Raw genomic sequence first — 26,729 nt, 5'->3', positions numbered from 1 at the left:
GAATAGTATTAGATTCACTGCTCAGCAAACAGTATCACACAGAATAGGATTAGATACACGGCTCTGCAGTCAGTATCACACAGGATAGGATTATATGCACGGCTCAGCAGGCAGTATCACACAGGATAGGATTAGATACACAGCTGAGCAGTCAGTAACACACATGATAGGATTAGGTACACGGCTCAGCAGACGGTATCACACAGGATAGGATTAGATACACTGCTCAGCAGTCAGTATCACACAGGATAGGATTAGATACATGGCTGAGCAGTCAGTAACACGATAGGATTAGATACACAGCTCTGCAGAAAGTATCACACAGGAGAGGATTAGGTACACAGCTCAGCAGACATTATTACACAGGATAGGGTTAGATACACAGATACACATGTTGTTTATCAAAAGGCTCTTGAATGATTTGAAAGTAAAATACTATCAATACTTGGGTAATCGATTAGTTAATTTCTGCTGCAAATCTGTAGTTTTGAATATATGATGTGAAATGCTTTTATGTGCAATATAATCATTATAATTTGCTATAACTAACCACAGTTGGCTTCTATGCCCAGGCAACGCCAAGCTCTTCAGCTAGTGTATATATATAGCTGAGTGTATGGCCCCGCCCTCTCCGCATAGCCACATTCACTATAATATCCCATATCATCCCGTCAGCCAGAACTACCAGACTACTACCCCTAATATCCCATATCATCCCGTCAAAGCCACTGGACTAGTACCCCTAATATCCCACATTGTCCCGTCAGCCAGAGCCACCAGACTACTACCCCTAATATCCCACATCGTCCCATTAGCCAGAGCCACCGGACTACTAATATCCCACATCATTCCGTCAGCCCGAGCCACTGGACTACTACCCCTAATATCCCACATCATTCTGTCAGCCAGGGGCCAGAGCCAGAGCGCTAAGTGGAATGGTCCTAACTTCCATACCGGGGATCCCTTTAAGAGAGGCCTGGCATCAGAACCAGAGCGCTGAGTGGAATTGCCCTAACTTCCATACCAATGATCCCTTTAAGAGAGACTGGGGTCAGAATCAGAGCGCTGAGGGATTTACCCTAACTTCCATACCAGTGTTCCCTTTAAGAGGGGCCTGGGATCAGAATCAGAGCGCTTAGTGGAATTGCCCTAACTTCCATACCAATGATCCCTTTAAGAGACCCTGGGGTGAGAACCACAGCGCTGAGTGGAACGATCCTAACTTCCATACCGAGGATCCCTTTAAGAGAGGCCTGGGGTCAGAACCACAGCACTGAGGGATTTGCCCTGACTTCCATACCAATGATCCCTTTAAGAGAGCCTGGGGTCAGTACCAGAGCATTTGAAGGCAATTGCCCTGACTTCCATACAGGGGATCCCTTTAAGAGAGGACTGGGGTCATTACCAAAGTGCAGATTGGATTTGCCCTCACTTTCATACTGGGGATCCCTTTAAGAGGGGCCTTGGGTCAGAACCAGAGCGCTGAGTGGATTTGCCGTAACTTCCATACCGGGGATCCCATTAAGTATGCCTGGGATCAGAACCAGAGCGCTGAGGGATTTGCCGTAACTTCCGTACAGGAGATCCCTTTAAGAGAGCCTGGGGTCAGTACCAGAGCATTTGAAGGCAATTGCCCTGACTTCCATACCGAGGATCCCTTTAAGAGAGGCATGGGGTCAGAACCAAAGCACTGGATGGATTTGCTCTGCCTTCCATACCGGAGATCCTTTTAAGATAGCCCTGGGGTCAGTACCAAAACACTGAGTGGATTTGCCCTAACTTGCATACCAATAATCCATGGGAGGGGGGATTCATTTCTGTCATGTGCTCTGTGCTCCTGTCTGGGGGGCAGACAATGGCTGGGAGCTTATGTTCCCAGGGATGCTAGATTTCTCCCACCATGTCAGTGTCTGCTTAGGTGTTGTCAAGTGGGAAAACTTGCTCATAGCAACCAATCACAGCTCAGCTTCTTTTAACCAGCTCTGGTGAAATGAGAGATGCTTAGTGATTGGTTGCAAGGAAAACTGTTGCTCATAGCAACCAATCCCAGCTCAACTTCTTTTGAACAGCTCTGGTGAACTGAAAGATGCTTCGTGATTGGTTGGTGATACACACATACATACATACATTCAGTTTTATATATAGAGATTAGTTAAGAATATTAGAGGCTGATAGTGATATACATGTACTTTAGATATGTAAATGTTGATTGCAGTAATATGATTGCATTTAATATTTTTTGCATTGGAGTATGATTTAAAAAATGCAGCAACAAATTTTTAGTTATACTTATGCATCATTGGAAAAAGTGTTATTTGTGGAATATGTACATACAGTAGGACTATACACATTGGTATAAGGTTTCAATTGAGTCACTTTAGGCATTATACGGATTGGTGTAATTTCATCGCATGATTTAAAGTATGTTTTGTCAATGAGATCATTACATCCTATTTATCAATGGGATATAAAATATATGTATAGATGTATGTATATATAATGCTATAAGCATCATATATACATATATGTTGTATTATATTTTCCATTCATTAAAAGACACTTGGGGGAAAGCCTAAAACATTTGACAAATGCTCCAGACAGAAATTTATTATGCAATTGCAACAGTGAAAATGTGAGCTTAAAGTCATAACCAAAATTTTTGACTGACACAAATTTCAATTTTCACTAAGTTTTGTTGCTTCAGTTATTTTAGTCCTTTTAGACAGATATTTATATGGAACTGAAGTACAATTATAAGCATTACAAAAGTTTTCAAACTTTAACTGACAAAACTATCAAGTTTATGTAAGGATTCAATATTTACAGTGTTGTCCCCTTTTTTCACGGAATGCTTGATATAAGCTTCTGGACTAAATACAGACTAATGGCAACCTTTTCTTGCCTAATCAGTACTTGTAGTTTATCACAGTTTCTGTGTTTTTGTTAGTCCACAAGCTTTTTGAGAATTGACTATAGAGCTCTTGGAAGTTTCCCAGCCATGGGCCCAAAATGTCAATATTTTGCTTAGTGAGCCACTAACTTATTACTTTTGTTTGTGACATGGTACTCAAACATTTTTACCCCTAAATGACCTAGTCAATTTAGACCAAGCCAATTTTTACAATTCTGACCACTATCACTTTATGGGGTTATAGCTCAAGAACGCTTCAACGTAGCCCACTGATTCTGAGACTGTTTTTTTGTTACATATCGTACTTCATGTTAGTGGAAAATTTCTTTAGAAAAACTTCAGGGAACGTCAGGGGACGCCACAGGAGGATCCGGTGATGGTGGAGGTTCCCAGGGGGCTCAGGGGACCCCATTTCTCTCTCCTCTGGTATGCTAGATTATATCAGAGGAGATAGAAATAAATGGAAACCTGACTTGTTTCTTTGATCAAAGTTATTCGATGATTAAAGGCAATCACGTGACAGGGGACTGTAAAAACCGACCCAAATCATGTTTTCCAGGGTCTCAGCTACTCCCGGTAGCCGAATCCCATGAGATTTTCAGATGCTGCGGGGAGCTATACCCTTATTTTTCAGTGTCACGTAAAAGCGGCACTGAGGAATAAGTGTCCTTAACTGCTGCAATTAAAAGGCATATCGGCGGTCATTAAGGGGTTTAAGAAAGTATTGTTTGTCACCAAATTTGTCCTGGATGGTTGGGGGAAGATGTTCTTAGATTTCACTTTTTAGTCATTGCAATGTACTCGTGAATTTTTTTAAAGATTAAAAATAGAATATTTTAATAAAAAAATCTATAGTTTTAATTATGCTTGTTTGTTTTTGCATGACTGCACCACTAGATCAATTTAACAACTCTACACACACCAACAGTACTATGTGTTAAAAGTGCTGACTTTTTCAATTTGTTCCTTTGAACTATAGTACCTACCAAATATTTCTTATTTCATCCCATTTGGTATCGCTGGTTTTGGGAGTGAAATTGGAAAAAATTAGGAAAAGATATTGAAAAAATCTAGGCATTTAACTACTCATTTCTATTTTTGCATTACTGTTTCCCTAGTCCAAATTGACAACACTAAACCAACACACTGCCCTGTTTCAGCTGCTGACCTTCTTTGCGTGTACCTGTTTAGTGTTTCTTTTTTTAGATCTAGACAATTAAGTTTTGTTTTTGAACAGATGTGTTACTGGCCAGACCAGCACTGTTGTTTTAAAATGTCAAATTTTGCTTTATGGGAGTTTACTTCTCGATCTACAGTTGAATCCAAAAGTTTGCATACGCTATATAAAAAGACACATATGCATGTTTTTCTCAATATCTGACATGAAATCAGAATACATCTTTTCCGTTTTAGGTCAGTTAGGATTACCATAATTATTAATTTATTAATATTTGCCTAATGCCAAAATAATGAGAGAGAGAATGTTTTAAGGCATTTTTATTACTTACTGCAAAGTCAAAAGGTTACATGCACTAATAATACTATGCCTTTAAACAATTCTGGACTGCCTTTATGATGATGTCATGTGTTTGGAAGTTTTTTGGCAGCACCTGAGTTAATTAGAAACACACATGCGGATGCATTTTAATACACACCTGAAACACACTTTTTCTTTGTGTAGCCTCATGGGAAAGTCTAAAGATTTCAGCCAAGATATCAGGAAGAGAAATGTGGACTTGCACAGGTCATGCATATCCCATTTGTCTTCCTTTGCAAGCATACTAATGAGAAGGAATGAGAGGGTGGATGAAAGATATAGGACATCACTTGTCTCAATCACAGTAGGATGATGTTGTCTATGACATTGGCATTGCCTGTTTAAGTCGGTGTTCTGAACAATACTCCTCCTCTGCTGCCACATCTGCTAATCTTTATATTACGGACATTCAACTGTATATGAACATATTGTCTATCATATAGTCATAGAAGGAATTCAGCATCACATATAGCTTTGTCATGCTAAAGCAGACCAAATTGTCCAGCATAAGTGTGGAAAACCTTCTATTTGGCAAAATGAATCATGCATGGTTCATTGCCGATTTTCCTTCAGCTACGGCAAATGCCAATGATTAATTGTGCATAGCAGTTGTCTGTCTTTCCATTGTACATTATATTCTACACTAATCTGCTGTCATTAACGCTGATGCTTCCCACCCAGGATGGCATGTCTATCTTGTGCATTAGGCTATTTCCAGACTGTGTAACTGCTGCCGGAGCTGCGAGTGCTGGCCCTAGACAGTTGGACATCCCTCTGCCAGTCATTTTAATTTTATACTGTTTTGTTGCTGCCATGGCCACTGATGGCAGACAGTGACTCATCTTCTGACTGTCCAATTTGTTTTAAAGACATACAATTCTGCTGCTGCAGCTGCCAGTACTGGCCTTCACAATTGTGCATCTCCTTGATTGTCCCATCTTAATCTCTACTGTGCTGTTGCGGCTGCCTCCACTGCAGCTGCCAGTAGACAGCTTTGCATTTTTGGCTTGTTCATTGTGTTGATACTGCTGCTGCCAGGAACCATCTGTACAAGATAAACTCCCAAACAATGGACATACATTTTTAAGAAGCCATTGCATCTTTACTTTCATAACAGAAAATGTTTTGCTTTTTACCATAAAGAAGGAAAATTTTCAAATGGATTAAAAATTCTTAAAGTAAAAAAACCCTCAAAACTGCTTAATAGTTCAAACTGCAATGCCATAATAATTTTTGACAGCTAGTTAAAAAGATATTGATTCTTTTATTTGCAAAGAGAAAAACTAGTATTCACATAAATGGAATAAGTTGCTGAAGACTTGTTAAAAAGCTATAACTTCTTCATTTAACAAATAACAAGCATATTGCTACTTCCCAAAACAGGGATGAAGTTTTCACCACCATAGCTTGTCAAAAAGCTATGGCTTCTTCCATGTACACTACCTGTTTATATACACTGGAACAGCAGTCATCTGCCCCCAAAAGGCTTAATTTATTAACATTTTCTATATTTTAACCTCTTATGCAAAATTATAAACATGTGCATCAGAACTGTGTCACCAAGCGCGGAGGGGGCTCCGGAGCTGAGCTCCCGCTACACGTCATAGATGTCCGCTTCTGTCTTTAAAAGCAGCAGCCGGAGCAGTGTATAGTATAAGTTATTATGATTAGACAATTCCATGTTCATTTCCCCTAAGACAGGGGCATAACTAGAGGAGGGCAGGCAAGGCATTCACATCTCACATCATACAACCGTCTGAGGAATCTCACAGTGATGGCAGTTATAGCTAAGGGTACCATTACACTTAGCGATGCACCAGCGATCCCGACAATGATATGGATCGCTGGTGCATCGCTAAGTGGTCGCTAGTGAGCTGCCACACAGGCAGATCTCACCAGCGACATAGCAGGGGTCAGGGGTCATTACTTACCTGTCAGATGTGGCGATCCTGGCGTCCTCCTGCCCGCATCCACACGTCGCTCGTCTCTCTACAGGAAGCCCAGCAGGAAGCGCCCGACGAGAAATGATCCAGGACGTTCTCACGCGACCAGCAATGAGCAGCGTGGGAGCCGGTCGGAGGTAAGTATCAGACATAGCGATATTGCTAACAATATCGCTATAACGTCACAAAATCGGTGACATTACAGCGATATTGCAAGCGATATCGCTATGTGTAACGGGGGCTTTATAAGGGTACAGTTTGGCAATTATAGTTACTAAAGGAGGAGCGTGTGATGGTTATAGCTAATATGTTGAGTCTGTGTGATGCTTAGAACTAATAATGGCAGAAAGTATGCAGGCAATATTTTTTAGTAAAGGAAGGTGTATAGGACATGTACCTCTTATGGGGGGCATATTTTATGCAGGGAGTAGAGTGAGAACAATTATTTATCCAGTGGTATGATGTGGACAGATTATTTTATTTAGGGACATTATGAGGACACTGTTTTTTAAGGGCATGATGTTGGGATGGGCTGCAGAAACCAGAGAAGACAGAAACCTGCCGAAATGAGCAGTGGATGTAATAAGTCATTATGGTGTCATGAAGATGAAAGGGATGAGAATGACTTCAAGTTGAGAAGAACATGCCATTAGTACTGTGGTCCCCATATGGTCCACAGTCTTAATATAGACTGTTAACAACAACTCCCAACTCTAATATTTCATTACCATTGTCATACTATGCAAATGTATATGGGATTGACCAGAGACTTTAATTGATTTCTATAATGAGATTGGTGATATTATATTAATATACTGATATTTAGTCTCATGATGCATTTATGTCCTGAATATGATTCTGGTGCTGTCTTCATTTACTCTGATTCCAAAACATTAGGTTATCCATTATATAGCTCCAGCAGAATAGCAACACCTGTATGTGCTCTCGTTGTTAGGTATTCATTGTAATGCAATTAGCTCAATCTCACTATTTAACCCCTTGAGTTTAAAATTATCTAATTCAGAAATCCATTGGCTCTCAACCCTTGACATATTATTCATTTAATTGCCCCTTGCTAACTTTCTTGTACCATTTATATTCCCCATATTGGTCTACCATTATATGAGCCCCCCATATTGGCCAGCATAATGTTTTAATAAGGGGTGGCCATGGAATTTCTTTTCTATATTGAACTAATGCTCACCTATTCATTTTGCCATGGGACATTTTGTTCTGTCTAAATATCTTTTATTGCATGGCCATTCAATAGAGTATTCAGTGGTGCTACATGTTATGTAGTCCTGAATAATAACTTTATCATCCCCTTTAAGAAATTCCTTTCTTTTTTTTGCATTTACAATTGTTGCATGGGTAAAAGCCAGCGTTGGTTGGGAATAATGTATGAGTCTATCTAATTAATTTAGAGAAATAGTAACCCTTCTAAGGCTGGTTGCACATTTCCATCTGTTTGCCCAACGTTTCATCTGTGGTGTACGCAGGGGCATGCGTTTGCATCAGTTCGTATGCCTCAGTGTAAGCATGCGTTGCTTTTCGTGTGCATCGGGGTCTGGCAAACGCAACATGTTGGATTTTTGGAAGCGGCAAAAATCCATCAAATATGCGCATTCATGTGCATGCGGATGAGTGCGTTAAATAAATGCATTACTGTCTATGGTAGCGCATGCGTACGCAAGGACATGCATATGCACATGCGTTCTATATGCACGCATTTTTTTAATGAGTTATTCCAGGAAGTGATTCAATCACCTGCTAATTGATAGCTCTATAAAAGGAAGTGTGGACACTGTAAGGCCATAACTCTCTGGACTCTGGACAATACCACAACACTGGCTATATAAGTATAGAAGCTTAGAAAATGTCTGTCTCTCTCACTACTGTTTGTACTTTGTACTAGTTTTTTTTTCTGTTTACTTTTAGACGTGTCAACTGTCCTGGTGCAGTGGTTGGCTCCTGGTGCAGCGGGTTTCTCCAGTTGATCTCCTGTTGCTGCTTTCTGTCATGGTGAGGACAACACTGTCTATGTAAGTATAGAAGCATTGTAAATGTCTGTCTTTCTGAATGCTTTTTCTGTTCCTTGTAGACTGGTCGATTCTCTGATGCCGTGAGTGTATCCTGGTTGTCTTCTGGTGCAGCAATTTTCTCGTGGTCGTCTCCTGGTGCTGTGGTTGTCTCTTGTTGCTGCCATCTGTCCCTGGCCTGTGCTGACTGCTGTGCTGTTGGACTACTGCCTGTAAGTATTTGTGTCCATTTTTTGGTTTACATTGTGTTTGGATCTTTACAAGTTTAATTTTGCTTCTCTGCTCTTTTCTGTAGTGTTTCACTTGATTGCTGCCTGCTCTTCAAAATGTCCTCAAGCGAAGAACTGACGTTTTCACAGGGAGGATCCGACAAAGATTATGTAATCACATTTGGTATACTGATTGGTATGTACTGACTGGCAATACTCCACATGTGTTAAATCATTTAATTTCTTTACAGGTACCTGGCAGTGATGAAGAGCAGGAGCAGTCGAGTGGAGATGATTCTTCCCAGGGTCCTCAGGCTCATGTGTCTCAGGAGGAAAGACTTAGTGTAAGTATTCTGTTCATCAGAGTAGTAATACAATTGATTTCAGCTTTACTTAAAATTCTTTTTTCTATATTATCTATAGGTTTCACAGTGGAAAGAAGCCACACTCAACATTTACAGCGAGCAACTTATTCACCTCGTGCAAGAGCGAGTACCGTTGTGGGAAACCCGTGACTGCCAGCACTCTGACAATGTGGTGATTCGATGGCTCTGGGAAGAAGTGGCAACAGCTCTGCAGCCTTGTTGGGACTGTGCCACGCCGCGTGCCAGAACAGAATTTGGTAAGTAATGCAATGTGGTATGAAACAGCAGTGAACCTGTGAATGGATGTGCACTGTTTTCAAATTATTTTTTTTTCCCCTTCACAGTGAAGCGAATCAAAATCCGTTGGAACTCGATGAAGGACTGCTTCAACAAGGGCATACCCGAGTTTATGCAATTAAGCTCGGTCTTCCAGGATGGGATTTGATTGATTGCTGACAGAGTGAAGAGTGGGCTCAAGGAAGTCAACAAACGCCTTGACCGCCTGGAAGCCAACCTTGAAAGACCGCCACAACATTTTTTTGCTGCAATTGAGCGGAGCATGTCAGAAAACCTTACACCTCAACTCCAGCTGAACGTCATGCATTCCTGCCAGGTTGCTTACAGCCATGCATTGCAGCAGTCCCAGCAGCAGTCACAAACCTACAATCAACAGGCCGGAGGATATTACCAATAGCCAATCTACTTTCCAGCTCCCACAGCACCGAACTATCCGCCACCACCACCGCCTCCAGTTCACTGAGCGACCATGCTGCCAAGTTCATCAACCCTGCAGCCAGCAGCATCCACCATGCTTCAGAGTCCAGCACCCATGCAGCCAGCAGTATCAACGATGCTTCCCAGTCCACCACCCCTGCCCAGTCCAGCACCCCTGCCCTGTCCAGCACCCCTGCAGCTAGCAGTATCCACAATGCGGCCCAGTCCAGCACCAAGCAAGATGACTGCTACAGAGGCCACCACTCCCACTCAGCCAAGAACTGCGAGGTCCAAAAAAAAATATTGCCACCTGGACAAAAACCAGGAGCCAAAAAACTATGCCCACATTGAACCCACCACCTCCACCCTCACCTACCAATTTGTCAATACCTTCCCTTGTGTCTGTCTGTTCTCTCCAGCTTGTCTATCGATTCCCATGATTATACTTTGTCATCTAACCCCAATGTCTCCACTGCCATCCCTGATCCAATCCTTCAATTTGTTGCCCCTTCCCCTGTAGACCCTTCCTCTGTAACCCCTTGCTCATCAACTACCACCCAATCCTCACAGCTCTTCTCTCCCAAGGTCCACCCCATCTCACCCTCACATAAAGCCCAAAGAAAACACCAATCACCCCAACCTTAACCCTTCTTTTTTGTTAAAGTTTTGAAAATAAAAGTTGTATTTTGTTAGCACTATATCTTGTGTTATTTGTATCTTTATGCGCCGCTGCCAACACAAACACACTTTATTTTTGAGGGAAGGTAGTTTATCATTTAACTCAGCAAACATTAGGGTACATTTTTACATTCCATGTACATTTTAACATCACAGGTACATTTAAACATAACAGGTATGTAATATTTGACATTACAGGTATGTTTTAAACATAACAACATAACAGGTACATTTAACTTAGCAGCTTAAATCATTTCATCTTCCATGCCTCATGTCCATTATATGAAACAAAGTAAGCGGCAAACTTATCCCTTATCTGGGCAACTTCCACTGTGGTTCTCAAAGGGTGAAATTAGTAATCATGCAATGTAACAGGTTCCTCAGGTTGTAAGCTTGGTTGCTCTTTTACCAGGATGTAGATGTGCAGAACAACACATGCTTTCACAACCTCATCAATAGTGTCAATTTTTAGATTAATGGATGTGCACAAAATGCGCCATTTCGATACCAGCAATCCAAATGCACACTCCACGGTTCTTCATGCCCTTGTCAGTCTGTAGTTGAAATTTTTTTGTGTGATTTAAGTTCCGACTTGAGTATGGTTTAATGAGGTTGGCACACATTTGGAATGCTTCATCCCCAACAACAACAAAAGTCATTAGCGGTCCATCAGTGTTGGCAAAGGGTCGAGGCGGCTGAAAATTAAAATCATTCCCATACAGACGTTGGCCCATGTCAGAGTTTTTGAACTTCTGTGAGTCATTTCCTCGTCCAAATAAGCCAATGTCCATGGCAATAAATCTACACTAGGCATCCGCAATAGCCATTAGAACAATGGAAAAGTATTTTTTGTAATTGAAGTACTCTGTTCCATTTCCAGCTGGTTTCATAATCCTAATGTTTTTGCCATCCACAGCCCCCACACAGGAAAATCACAAATTTCATGAAATTTGGAAGCATTTTCAATCCAGAGTTCAGTTGTGGGTTGGGGGAGGAATTTTTGCAGCAGAATGTCAACTACAGCAAGACAAGTGCCTACAATAATCCCAGAAAGGGTGGATACTCCAATCCTGAATTGGAAATGTAATGATGATAATGTCTCTCTAGTAGCCAGGAATCTGTGGAAAAGAAAATAAGAAACAAAAATCAGTACACTGCTTAGGGTTAGGGATAGGGTTAGGGATAGGGTAGGGATAGGGTTATTTGTGACAGGACATTCTTTTTCAACACTACGTACCTCAGGGTCACCAAAAGACGTTCCTCAGCAGGAATTGTTCGATGATGCTGTAAGTCCTGCCTGGCGATGGATCCTTGGACACGTAGCAGCAAGTCATGGAAGCTCTGTTGCAACATCCTCGTGTAGTCAAAAAACTTCTTTGGGTTTTGCTGCTGTTATGTGTACAAAGAGTGGTAAGCTCCATGGCTCTCTCGGAGTTCAACGATAGGGTGCTGCCAATAGCGATGACAACGTCTTCTCTGTCTTTCTCTTCTTCTTTGTCCTTAACAAGCAAAAGCAAAGGCAGCAGTCAACTTCTAGGAGGCTGTCCAGGTCAAGATCCATCTTGCAGCTAGATACAGCAGCCAAAGGCAAGGATTTCCTCAATGCAGTGTGTCTATATGTATAGAAATCCCTTGAGACACACCTACTGGGTGTCTAATGTCAAAGAAAAGCTACTGCAAAACATTGGAAATTTCTAACGCATGCGCATATACAACGCAAATGCATGTAAAAATGCATACACATGCATGCAAACAGTGTTTTTTGGCATCATGCGTAAGATGATGATAAAAAATGTTGCGTAAACATGCATTTGCATGCATTTTTGCATGAATTTGGGAATGCAGATGATACGCTGCGGACTCAAACGCAAATGTGAACCTAGCCTAAATAAGCAACATGACACCTTAAGAAATAAAAAAACTAAACAACATACTCTCCTCGAAGACCAGCTTTGTTTCTCGGTATACTGTAGTTAACTCTTGGATGTAGATTATTTTTGGGAAGGGTTATCATATGAATGCTGCAGCCAATCAGTCTTCACATTTCTCTGAGTTAGCTTCCTTTGCCCTAATGCAATTTGATGACTGTAATCAATCAGCATCCACGATTGTCTGCAGCAGTTACATGAGCTCTTCTCCTATGCCAATTTTTTATACCAGGGGACACAGTATCACAGTACGTATTGATTGAGTGTAGATTTTCCATTTTCTTAAACACTCCTGGCCCTAATAAGATTAATATGTTTAGCAATAGAAACACTTTTCTATCTTCTCATTATTCAAATTATTTACATTAAATGTTTAATTCTAATTATTTTAAAAGCTCAGATAAATTTTGCTATTATGAGATTTTTACTTTTACTCTCTTTCTGAACTTGTCACATCCTTTTCCCAGTTCATCACTATAGTCTTGTTAAACTTTTCTTCTAAACTTATATATGTATCTCTTCTCTGTCTGTCTCCCTGCATAGGTTGGCGTTCCTGGAACAGCATAATGTTACTTTAACTCTGCAATTATGTGGGCATTTTCCTCTGACACAGATCATGTAGTCAATGCTTTAAAATGTCCTTGTGGAATATGTTATATAGGACAATGCTCAAGGAGATTTCAAATGCTTTTTAATGAACAGAAATATACCATCGTGAAAGGTAATATAGATTCCCTTGTTGAAAGACATGCTTTCTCTACAGACCATAATTCTAGTCAATTAAGGCTTCTAATTCTTGATCCAATGACATTGGGACAAAGGGGATGACAGATAAAAGTGTATTGGATTGAAATCTTTCAACAAAATTTCCCAACGGAATTCATGAACAGATAGATATTGGCTATTAGTTTGGGGGGAAAACTCTAGGATTTGTGCTTATGTTATCAGTAATTGAGCTATAGTTTTTGTTCTATATTGAGAATAAATCTTTTTTTCCTAATACAAAATTATAAAATATTTTATATTTCATTTACTTTGTATTAAGAGACCCTTTCATATTAGTCTTAACTTTTCAACAGTATAACTTATATTTATATTTTTCTGACTTTGGTTAAGTGTTTATTGGGTATTCGATCCAAATGAATTGAATTGATTCAATGCAAATCTAATTTGAGTCAACTTTTATAAAATTTGCAGGACGTGGCAAATTGAACAATTTGTGATTCGATTTGCAAGAATTACCGAGAAATGCCTGACACCTTTTTTACATATTACAGAATATTACATTTGTCAGAGAAGGATGACATGATTTCAAGTACAACAATTAGGGTTTCTCCATAATGCTGTGCAGTAATCACATTACATGGTATAATGGAGCCAAGCATGAAGAACAACATAGCTTGTATAAAAGCCTAGGCAGGGAATTCAGCAACCTTTTAGGGTAATTTTAGGATAATTAGAATATGTAAGAGTTCACAAGCTCACAGCTCAGCAACAGGGAGAACCCTTAATACATTGGACAAATACTCCAGATGGTAATATGTTGTATAACTGCAACACTGAAGAAGATGAAAGTATTAGTCTTGGAATATTAAAAAAATTCAGTAAATAGGGGAGAAGAGAAATTGGGAAGGTGACAGCAGCAGTGCCACTGTGATATATTATTACTGGCATCTGTCCTATTGTATTTGAATCACAATTACTTGAATATTATTTTTCTTCATTCTTAATGCAATAGAAAGCAGAAGCAAGATAGCACAATAGTTTATACAGACACAAAATTGAAATCAGTGTCAAACTGTGTGCTTACTTTTCACCAGCAACTATACAGTTTGTGCATTTCTTGTGCAATCTTTTTATTGTGTAAAATTTCAGAAGACAAACAAATTAAAGCTGCTCTCTGAAATGCTATAATATATAACATTGAATATGTGAAATTGTAATTACATTACTGCTATAGAAAACATGCTAAAAATGAAGGTACTTAGGGGACAAACTAGCCCAATAGCCAGCGACAAGGCATAAAGCTTCATCCTACCTGCCCATATATAATTGTAGACTCGGGAGAGGCAATATATTAGGTATAGGGTCCAAACAAAGGGGTACATCTGTATACTCATTTGTGTCTTGGTTCTGCAGCTGCCTGCAATGTAACTTTATTTGCATTTTTGCAATGTAACTTTGACAAAGCAGTTTCTCCTTTTCCTCTAAAATAAGCAAAACCTCAGATAACCCCTATGAGTCGCAAAATTTGCCAATAATAATTGGTGAGTTAGAAAATGTATAAGCTCGGTACAGCAAATTTTACAAAAGGCAATAATCATGTAAAATATCTCAAATTAGTTGTCAGACCTAAATACAATCTTGCTCCAGCTTGAACCCTGTGAAAATATGAAAACAATTACCATAGTCGTCTATCTATATTTCCGCACAGGAACTCATTGTTACCAATTTATCTCCACATGTAAAAGCTTTCTGTTAGACAGCAAGTAGTTTACCGATCGGGTTAACTGATTTTATGTTTTGATGGATTTCACTTACTTTACTATTACAAACACAGTGATACCAGCTATGTGTATTTTTGTTATTTTTTAAAATTCTTTATTTTTATGGGGAAAAGAGAGGTGATTTGAACTTTTGTATTTGAACTTTATTTTTTACTTTTTACTATATTTGTTAGTCTCGTTATGGTACTTAAACCTACAATTGTCTGATTTATTTAATCAAACACAGCAATACCGCAGTATTCTTAATGGGCACATAGAATGATGCACCCCCCAACTGTTTACATTGTGTCGCTGTCACAGATTGACAGCAGCACTTAACAAGTAAACAGCTGTGGGCTCCTCTTTGCTCCATCCACGGCTGTTACAGGCAGATGATGGCTGAATAATTCAGCCATCATCTGCTGGGAAAGATGCATGCTCGCCCACATCATAGTCAGGGAGCTGGCATATGACATACCAGGACTTCATATGTTGGTAGCTAGTTAAAGTGGCAATGGTTCTTTTACTACAAAGCTCTTAGGATCTGTTTTTATCACAGACGTAGCAAGTGCCAAACAAATCTTTGTTTTGGGTTCTGGCATACTGCGCTGTTTGAATAATTTTCCCCATTTGGTGCAACTTTTAATTTGAGGCCAACCTATGGAAATAAAGTAAGTGTGATACAAATATAGCACTTTTTGGAGCATTCGCTTGGCAATTGCTACATTGGTATACTGATATTGATTACTGCTAAATTAATCTGAGTTTTGTTAACACAACTGCAGTAAAGGCTTTTTTTTTTTAAAGGAACTAGTTTTCATTTTACATCAGTTAAGTCACCCTAGGCCACCCTGCTGAAAAATATTGAAAAATTATTGATGCAGCCATTTATACTGCATAGTACGGATTCTGCTTATGATGCTATAATGGGTATATCTTTTGTGCTTATATTTATACGATAAATATTAAAGGCAAAGCAATTCATTTAAAATTCATAATGCAGCTGTGTTTTATCATTACCCAATGCAATATCAACACATAAACTTTTCTGCTTGTCATCTTTTCTTTAATAATACTGTTTATGCCTGGCATTTGAAAACCGTAGATGTCACAAGAGCAGTTTTTGAAGTCTTAAAAACTTTAGTTTGCAAGGTTGTAAGCTATTGTAATCTTTTTTTATTTGCCTAGAGCTTGAACTCTATCTATGTAATTGGCTGTAATTTGGTTTTTTGAATGGCACCGGGATCCATTCACTTTCGCATTTGCCTGCGCTGCTCCTTGCAATGAGCTTTAAGGATTCCCATTTTTCACCATTCGCCCCTCATTTCAAGAAAATGAAGTATTTAATGACCACATCTAATCAGAGGAAAACATGCATTCTAAAGAAAAATGAATATCAAATGTAAAATGAGTATAATCACAATTGGTTCAGAACTATAAAATGTATGTATATTTTTGGCTCCAAATCATTCTTTAAAAGGTCATTATCATTGTGTGAAGTTGAGCTTTTAGCAGACTTGAGTGCTATCAATTTACAATGTAATGAAGTTTCTCAGTTATATGGAAGAAGCATCTAAGGACAGCTTAATCTATAAACAATGCACGTGTTGGAGTCTATGAAAGCTGAGAATTCTGGGATTAAAAATAGAAATTTTCTAATTTAAATTTAATGTCTTCCCATACGTAGCATCAATAGTAAACAAAGTACTTCTTTAGAAAAGCAATCCTAGGAGAAATGTGTTCGTTGAACCTCAGATTCCTGCAGGGCATGATAACTGTTTATAGAATCCATACATTTGAAATTCTTCTATAAAAAAAATTCACATACATTGTTATGTAAATCTTCATCTATTGTTTTGATCTGGTTAAAATAAATGGCTGTAAGAAAGATATTTGAAAAATAAATTTAGCAAATATTTAATGAAAATGTGTTTTTTTTACGCAGGTTTTGGTGCATATCCCAAGCAAAGATTAGCACAAAATCTGGTTAAATAGGACTTTGATCTCAATGGGAAATCCGCATAGTCATACAAATGGGGGAGGACGTTTAACTGTTGTGGATTTGATATCCACATCACAGAAATTATGTAAATTATCTTTTTCTTGTTGATGCAAATTACGCACGGATCCTACACAGACTTTATCCATTTTACTTTAAAGGTTAGAATCAGTGCCTGTGAATCTTCCTTAAATCACCTGTCAAATTTTTCTGACTTTAAGTCTTTTATGTGAACATAGTTGAGATACAATAGACTTTTTTTGCTACAAATTCATGCCAACAATAAGTTACCGGTTGGTTGATTTTGGTGTATATGGAAAAAGTTGAAGCTACATTAAAAAGCATTTAGAGGATTATAAAATATATTAAAGGCAAATATTGTTTTATATAGATAATACAGCTATTTTTAAGCATAACTAATGCTGTATCAATATATAAACTTTTATGTTTGTTAGCTTTTCTTTATTAGCACTATTTTTAAAACCCCTTATTCATGCCCTGAATATAAACATGGTCTCAGAAAGCTTTGTTGTTATAATGATTATGATATCATTAGATAATAGTCTAGGTTGTTGTCTGGGAGTAAAAAAATACATTTTTCCCAAAAATTATACTAAAATAGTCAATGGGTTGTGTTAACCCATGGAACAAAAGTCAGTGTTAGATTAAACATAAAGAAGTTAGCAACACATTATTGGACATATTTGCTTTTATATTGTACTTAAAGTTTGTAATTATTCTTCCAACATTATTCACCGGTATACAGGATTTAACGTGATGAAATATAGACCTCTTGTAACATTAAAGCATCACTCCGGCATTTTTTTAATATTTCTCCGCCAGATTAATATCACTAATGCATGTTCATTGCCGCTAGCAAAATACCAGCCACCATCTTCTAATCTTCCTGGTGCCTCTTCTAGCCCATTACACCATCTTGTGACCACAACTCCTAACTGGCTGGAAATCAGAGATTAAGCTCTCAATCCTCATTCTGGCTCTCATAATTACATTGAAAAGTGACTTCCAGGTCATCTAGAAAACACTGGAGAGAACACTGGCTGGAGATGACCAGAATGGTGCCTAGTTAACAGAAAGCAAAAACCCTCTAAAAATGACCTTTATTAAACTATATTAAAAATACCAAACAATCCTGAGTGCCTCAAACACACTTGAGAACCTTCGATAGATTGACCTATAAATGAGACCTCTTACTTTAATAAAGCTGTGAATGACTGCTGAAGTAGTACCACACAAAACAACCCTGTGGACTTGCATCTGAATGAGAACAGATCAGCAAAAGAGGAGTAGGGATGCAGTCGATGATGACTGCCCTGCTTCTCATCAGCTCTCCTTGCTCTCCCTGACCCTGTCTAGTCACCACCACACAATAGTGACACTAACTAAAGTAGTCAGAACACCATGGAATAGTGGTATCTCTAATGAGAGAATAGCTCCAATCATTCAATGAAAATAATTGCCACTACTCAATAACTGAAAAAAGAAATCATACTAATAGTCAATAACTATACATCAAGCCGACTTATATGTACTAAGGCTACAGTGTAGCCAGAGTCTAGACATCCGCCAAAAGATAATCCACAGGAACAACTTTTATTACACTTTCAGGGGACAGACGGCTGCGCTTATCCATCAGGACACCACCAGCAGTGCTGAAGACATGTTCTGAGAGAACGCTGGCTGCTAGGAACGATAAAATCTCCAAGGAGTGTGAGGTGAGCTCAGTCCACTCATCCATTTTGGAAGACCAAAATGTGGACGGATCCAATCCCTCCCTGAAGGTATTTATTTTCAGGTCTAGATACTCCTGCATCATCCTCTCCAATCATTCACCACGTGTAAGACTTGGACTCTGTTGTGCTGGTGCATGAGTTGGTCTAAAATAAATGTGAAAGGACTCACAGAAGTAGCTTCTTCCACTTCCACCACTGCTGCTGCTGCTGCTAATGTTTTGGCGTTGACAAATTGACATGCCGGAGGTTGTAAGTGTAGAGCTGAGATGTGAGCTGTGTGCTTCACTCTTGTCTTGGGAAAAGCTCTCTTAAGGTTGTGCAAAAGCATATGTCGATACTCCAGCATTTGCGGGTCCCTTTCTAGGGTGGGAATTATCTGGCAAAATTTGATTTTATAATGTGGATCTAACAGAGTTGCAACCCAGTAGTCAGCATTATTTCTAATCATAAGTATGCGGGGATCATGTTGTAAATAGTGCAACAAGAAGGCACTTATATGTCGGGCTCTACCATGAAGTCCAAGCCCATGTTATGTTGGTGGCTGGGTAACAATGAGGCTCATTTGCTCCGTCCCCTCCCGCCAACCATGAACAACAAAGAGGAGAGTATAGTAACATAGTATTTAAGGTTGAAGAGAGACTTTAAGTCCATCTAGTTCAACCCATAGCCTAATATGTTGACCCAGAGGAAGACAAAAAAACCCATGCGGCAAACACGAAGCTCCACATTGGGGTTACTATGTTACACCGTTATCGGACACGGCCTTACCTGGATGCAGGTTCAGTGGAGACAGCCATTGATCAAAATCAGCCTGGAGAGCTATCCACAACTATTCAGCTGTATGACTGTGATCTCCAAGGTATATCAATTTTAATACTGCCTGATTGCGGTGAGCCCTAGCTGCGCAGTACAGAGGTGCTGAGGATTCCCTCTGAACTGTTGGAACACATGTTTCATTAAAACAGAGGTTGAGGGCACAGGTGGAGGCTCTATAGGAGATAGAGGATGCAGAAGCAGTGGAGGAAGTGTTAAATGTAGAGGTTTGTTGTAGTTGTTGATAGGTTCAGTAAACAGACGCATTTTGTACCTTTGGCAGGCCGCCCTAATGCAGAGACTCTATAAAAACTATTCATTGAGCATGTTGTCCGATTGCATGGTGTGCCTGTCAGTGTGGTGTCCGATAGAGGGGTGCAATTTGTGGCTAAATTCTGGAGGGCCTTTTGTAAAAGGCTGGGTATCAGTCTGACCTTTTCATCAGCCTACCATACCGAGACCAATGGTCAGACTGAAAGGAACAATCAATCTTTAGAGAAGATATTGCGGTGTCTTGCCACATATAGAAAGGGTGAATGGTGTTCTGCGGTACCCATGGTAGAATTTGCTTTCAATAATTGTGTCAATCAGTCCACTGGTACTTCCCCATTCTTCTGCAACTATGGGTTTCACTCTCACTTTGGTGAGTTTTCTCAGCTGGATTTTGGGTGTCCAGGGGCTGAGTCGGCCTTTCTGCTGTTGGGAGAGATCTAGAGAGAAGTTCAGAAAAAGATCGGGGAGGCTGAGGGCAAATATAATTTTTTTTGCGGATAAAAGACGTTCTGTGGGGCCGTTTACCAGGTGGGGGATTCTCGTATGCTCTGCCGTTCACTTCAGTACTTGGTCCATTAGAAAGGTTACGGTCCTGAAGACCGGTCGTGGGTGTCGGCACATTCAGTTCAATGCGGATCGGTTGGTCCGGGCCTTTCACGCTCATTGTCCAGGGAAGCCTGGGAGTCCTGTGGCCAAGCAATTGAAAGGGGGGTACTGTCATGGTCCAGTTTGGTTTTTTTTCTGCTATCTTTTCTCTGGACTGGTCATTCGGTGGTTAATCCCCTCTGCCTCGTTTTGGAGCTGGCTAGGCTATTTGCGTCCTCTGCAGCCTGCTGGCCAGCATCAGATATAGTTCATGCTTCCAGGCTAGAGCTGCTGACTCATATACCCTAGTGAATCTTCTGTCTCTGACTTCCTGTATTTGTGTGTCACCCATTCCCTATCTCTGGCTTTGTGTGCATCTGGTGTTTCCCTACAATGTATGACTCGGCCTGATCTCTGAACCCCGCCTCTTGTTTTCCGTCCCAGATACCACGCTCCCCTACTGGCTTTGACTCGCTGGCTTGTACCCTGACTACGTCTTACATCTCACGTTTTAGATATCACGTTCCCTATAGGCACTGACTTCTGGCTTATCTCTGACAAAGTGCAATGCTGTGACCTTTGGTACTTCTGATCCTGACAGTGTATGACTCCGCTTGTCTGACCACTGTTTCATTACCTGTGACACCTGTGCTGCTGCTCAGTATTGTTATGCTGTGTGTGCAACCTCTGTTCCCTCACCAGCACCTCCTCTTCAGCAGCATTACAAATATCACCATTACACACTGAACAGAAAACCACTGGGTAAATGTGACATGGAGAAGGACTTGGGGATCCTAGTTAATGATAAACTTACCTGGAGCAACCAGTGCCCAGCAGCGGCTGCCAAGGCAAACAGGATCAAGGGGTTCATTAAAAGAGGTCTGGATACATATGATGAGAGCATTATACCGCCTCTGTACAAATCCCTGGTTAGACCGCACATGGAGTGCTGTGCAATTTTTTGGGCACTGGTGCTAAGGAAGGATATAATAGAACTAGAGCAAGTACAAAGGAGGACATCAAAATTAATAAAGGAGCTGGGGGAAATACAATACCCAGAGAGATTAGCAAAATTAGGATTATTTAGTATAGAAAAAAGATGACTGAGGGGTGATCTAATAACCATGTATGAGTATAAAATGGGACAATGCAAATATCTCTCAGAGGATCTCTTTATACCAAGGAATGTGACAGTCAGAAGGGGGCATTCTCTGCGTCTAGAGGAAAGAAGGTTTTTTTCACCAACATAGAAGAGGATTCTTTACTGCTAGGGCAGTGAGAATCTGGAATTCCTTGCCTGAGAAGGTGGTGATGGTGAACTCCGTCGAGGGGTTCAAGAGAGGCCTGGATGTCTTCCTGGAGCATAACGATATTGTATCTTACAGTTATTAGGTTCTTTAGAAGGATGTATATCTGGGGATTTATTCTGATGGAATATAGCCTGAACTGGATGGACAAATGTCTTTTTTTGGCCTTGATAACTATGTTACTATGTTACTTGTAAGGTAGCGCTGTCATTCACATAGGGGATCACTCACTTGGCAGCCAAATTATCACGTCCGGCACGGGTTTTCCAGAAAATCATACCTCCATGCGGTTTATTAGGCATTATAAACCCACAGCAGCAACATAAAGTTCATATCAGCAGTATAGCGTCCATGACAGAGCTTCACTCTGTAAACCCTGTGGTCACACAGGTTGTGCACTGTTCATTGCGCAGGCTCTCAAGCCTCACCACAGTTATATCCCCTTGCTGTCAGGCTTACCTCATGGCTGTTTCTCATTGCAGACGTTCATTCCCTCCTCTGGGAACTCTCAGGCACGTGCAGCCATTACTCACAGCATTCACAGTTATCAGGCAGGAAGCCCCATCTTCCCAGCGGGACCTTCCACAATGGACCATCCGGGTCCCAGCATTCACCCATGTGACCTACCCTGGCCACATAATATGGTCCGCAGCCACGTCCACTGGGTCACATGGCTATGACCTCATCACAGGTCCTTGAACCATTCTCACACTCTTTACAATATCATTCTTAACCTCACCCCTGGGTTAATTTGTAGGTAACTAGTCCCTGACACATTAAACCAGCACCTCAGCAGTATCACTGCTGATCAACACACACATAAGTCTCCATCTCAAGGCCACCGACCTTGAGCTACATAACGGTCATTCAGTATTCTGGCATTCATCCACTCTCCTGGGACATCCACACAGCACCCCCTAGCGGACACAGTGGTCACTACACCACATATTATAGTACTATGTTACTATATTACAAACAACTGTCATCTCTACAGTGGTGCTCTCTTTATTTTCTTCCTTTTAGTTCCTCATTTTTTTTTACTCATTTGTGTACTATTGCTTAATTAAATTTCACTACTTATGTATAGGACCTAGAAATTTTCTCTTGCTGCTGTAACAGTTTATTATATAATACAATTTATTTGTGACAATATATATGTTTATTAGGTGTCTGTTCCTTTAAGTAATCATATGCTCTCCAGGCATTTATCTATTGCATTTTTCAAAGAAACTGGCAAAAAGATTTAGTTGGTGATACTTGCACGTGTCAGAGGTGTCTTACGGCAGTTGGGACAGTGATAGTATTGTAATTCAACCTCTTTTTATCTTTCCTTCTGTAAATCCACCATTAGTATCCAGTCTGCATTTAAGATGCAGCTATGGATAGTAGCATCTCTTTTTCTCCTGCCCTCTATTGGTACCCTTTGATTCATGCATCTTTCAGTGTGCTGAGACTCCTTATTTTCCCAGCACATGTGCAAAACCGCACTACCTTCTTCCATACGCTTCAGCATGCAGCAATTTGCTTTTCAACACATGCGCAGTTCATCACACTCACTTTCACCCCTCTGGCGCATGCGTGCTTAGTGAACAATATACTTGCTCAATCGTCATGGCGTAAGCCTCTCAGCTGTTATTGATAGCTTGATGACTTTGCTTCTATACATACCCTACTTGTATAACAGAGCCATTACACTTGCCCTGAAGAAGCCACCTGAGTGGTGTCACGCGTTGGGCTCACCATGCGTCAGACCAGACCTCAGTTTTTTTCTATGAGCATCTAGTCTTGTCCATCACTTGTGGCACTGCAACCACAGAGCTGCAGGTAAGATAGATTTCACTGATGGTTTCATTTAGCAATCACTATTCCATCTTATATTTGCTGTTGTTCTACTTCGTTTCTATATTACGTATGAGACCTGCGTGCTTGTAATTGCGTTATTTTTCTGCAATTGTTGACAAGTGTTTGCAAAGAAGTTGGAGCAGCAGCCCTTCATTCTTACAAGTATGGAGTAATGCCAGGTCACAACCCAAGCAGGTGAGCATATGCAATCCCTTGCTCGCTGTGTCTTTTATTGGGGGTAACACACTTGGAGCGCCTTTTCTCTTTTTGCTTCATTACCTAAGTCACTAGTACAGATGACCTTGATCTGCAAGGACTTCTACTATGCGAAGATATTGTTTACACTTGTACCAAAAAAGTAGAGGAATTCTTAATACTTTTATTCACCATAAACTACTCAAAGTCAGGCCACATTCAAACGTTCAATAGTTGGTGTTTTCCATCAGTATTTGCAAGCCAAAATAAGGAGCTCAAAATTTCTTCTATGAAAAGTTTTTTAGGGACATTTTGCATTCATTTGCATTAATGATTACAAATATGAATTCATACTATGATAGAATAATTTTTGTCTTCAAAATGTAAACTTTCATTTTTAAATGGTCTTAATGGAAGGAAAAAAATACCTGTTAGATAATGTTTTTGTGTTTTTGGTGTCATCATACAATGAATCTGCTGACAACAATTTTTAGGATTTTTTTCTCCCTCTCTTATTGATGATATATTCAAAACTGGTTTTCTTTCAAATTTCTGCCAGACATATAATTTATGTATGGGCTTATTTATCATAGCCAAAAGCAAATACAACTTGACCATACAAAAGTACAGCAGACGTTGCACTCATCATGTTGAAACGACAGGTCCTTCTCTAGTGCCAAGAACAAGACAGGAAAATAATGTTGAACAGATGACACTATTGCAAAGATTTATCTAGCTGACAAGGCATCTCAGTAGTTTTGCTGCCGGGTTGCATCAACAGCAGTTTTTTGGAATGTAATATAAATAACACAGAAACCAACAAAAAAATAAATAAAAAATGACATATAAATGCATACACTAATCATCCTTAGTGTTAACATTTTACAGACTCACCGCATTTTGGGCCTTAATGATGAAACTTTATCATTCAATTTTGATAATTTTTTATCTTTTAATTTTCATAGGAAAGGATGTATGAGAGTTTTTTTGAGGGAAACATTTTTTGGGGTATAAGAAATTAAATAATTCCACCAGTTTCTTGTGAAGTAGAAATAACACTTTAATTTATTGTATTGGTCATTACAATAACAAGATACAACATTTTTTTATTTTTTTTTAAAGATTTTACTATGTTTAAACAAAAAGGCATTTTTGCAGAAAAAATGTGTAACCCACACTCAAGTATAACTTTTTTCTATTTTTCAGATGATGAAGCTTCATGAATGCATTTTTTTATCTTTGAGGGATGAGTTAAATTTTCCGTTCCACCACTTCATTTGTTTACATAATCAGTTGAGATCATTCATACACTTATGATTAAGCTCTGCGGTCTTCAAGATCATTTCTTGTTAGGATCAAAACTTATATTTCTTGGGTAGGGGCAGCAAGGCAAAGGACAACACCCTTAGTTCCATTTTGAGGCATTTTCATGCTAAGGAAAAAAGAAAACCTTTGCTTGTCCTACCTGTTGATAATGAGAAGTCTTTTACTAGGGTGCGTTAGAGGTTTTAGTAGACCTCTCTCAGATGGATAGGATTGGCATGTTGCACCAGCAGCCAGTGTGAAAACAGTATTCCATTTTCTGGATTCAATATAAATAATGGCGCTCATCATGGATGTCCCTTGTCTCCTCTGCTATGTTTCCTCACAATAGAGCACTTTGTGATAGTGTTACATAAAAATCCTGCTAATAGAATACACTTTGGGAAATCTGTCACAAATTTGCACATTATGCTGTTGACTTACGGTTATATGTAGACATGCCTTGAATATGCCTCCATACTTGATTTTTGGCTCATTTTGATAGGAACCCTTTCATTAGATATACAGATGGGGTCAGTTACATTTTCATAACCCATTGTATGTGATGTCCCACCTGATAAAATTCACGCAGAAGCTATGGGACCCGCTTCAGTTTGCCTATAAGGAGAATCGTTCGGCAAACGACACTGTCAATCTGGCACTGAAGTACATTTTGGATCATACAGATGAACTGCACTCATATGTCCGGATTCTTTTCATGGACTTTAGCTCAGCGTTCAATACCATTGATCCGAATTTACTTCATAAGAAAATGGTAGCTCTTGGAGTCCCTCTCAACTTATGCTTGTGGATTTATAACTTCCTGACAGCCAAGATACAGAGTGTAAATGTTGGACCATTCACTTCGGACACCTTGGTCGCAAACATCGGGGCACCTCAAGGGTGTGTTTTGTCCCCGTTACTGTTTTCTCTCTATACGAATGATTGCATCTCTTCAGCAGACTCAGTAAAAATCTTGAAATTTGCCGATGATATGACACTGATTGGTCTCATCAGGGGAAATGCTGAAGACTTGTATCGGAGTGAGGTGGAAAGAATATGTGACTGGTGTAAAGCCAATACTCTTGTACTCATCACTAAAAAAACTGCTGAGATGGTTGTGGATTTTAGGAAAGATCAACATGAGATACTTCCAATCTACATCCATGACGAAGTGGTTCTTAGGGTCACAGAGACCAAATTCCTTGGTGTTATCATCTCTCATGATCTTAAATGGGGGAAAAACGTGGATGCTGTTATAAGAAAAGCACAACAGAGGATGCTCTTCCTGCGTCAGCTGAAAAGATATGGTTTGTCTAAGAATCTGCTGATCTTATTCTTTAATGCTGTCATCAGATCTGTGATTTGTTTCTCTCTGATAGTCTGGTATGGGGGAGCCACTGCGCATGACAAACTCCGCTTACAAAGGACTTTCAGAACAGCAGAGAGAATTATAGGTTCCCCCCTGCCTAAAATCCAGGATCTTTATGATAAGAGTATTCGATCCCACGCATTGAAAATTTCATCCGATCCCTCTCACCCGGGACACTCCTCATTCCAACTACTCCCTTCAGGACGTCACTTCAGAGTCCCCAAATGCAGCACCAACCGCCATATGAACAGCTTCTATCCACTCTCTGTTCAACAATTAAATTGTCATGTGTAGACTATATACTGTATCTGTCTTGTTAGATGTTACTTGTTGTATCTGTTGTTATATATTATGTTGCCTCTTTGCCACAAAGAATTCCTTGTATATATGTAATATGTACTTGGCGATAATAAATTTGATTGATTGATTGATTGAATTGGAGTTTTTGTAACCATAACAATGATGATGCGATCCTTT

This window comes from Dendrobates tinctorius, unplaced genomic scaffold (genome assembly GCF_039654945.1).
Source record: "Dendrobates tinctorius isolate UK_male_01 unplaced genomic scaffold, ASM3965494v1 ptg000129l, whole genome shotgun sequence".
NCBI classification, from domain to species: Eukaryota; Metazoa; Chordata; class Amphibia; order Anura; family Dendrobatidae; genus Dendrobates; species Dendrobates tinctorius.
The sequence above is the reverse complement of the archived record's forward strand: the minus strand, read 5'-3'. Positions refer to the sequence as shown.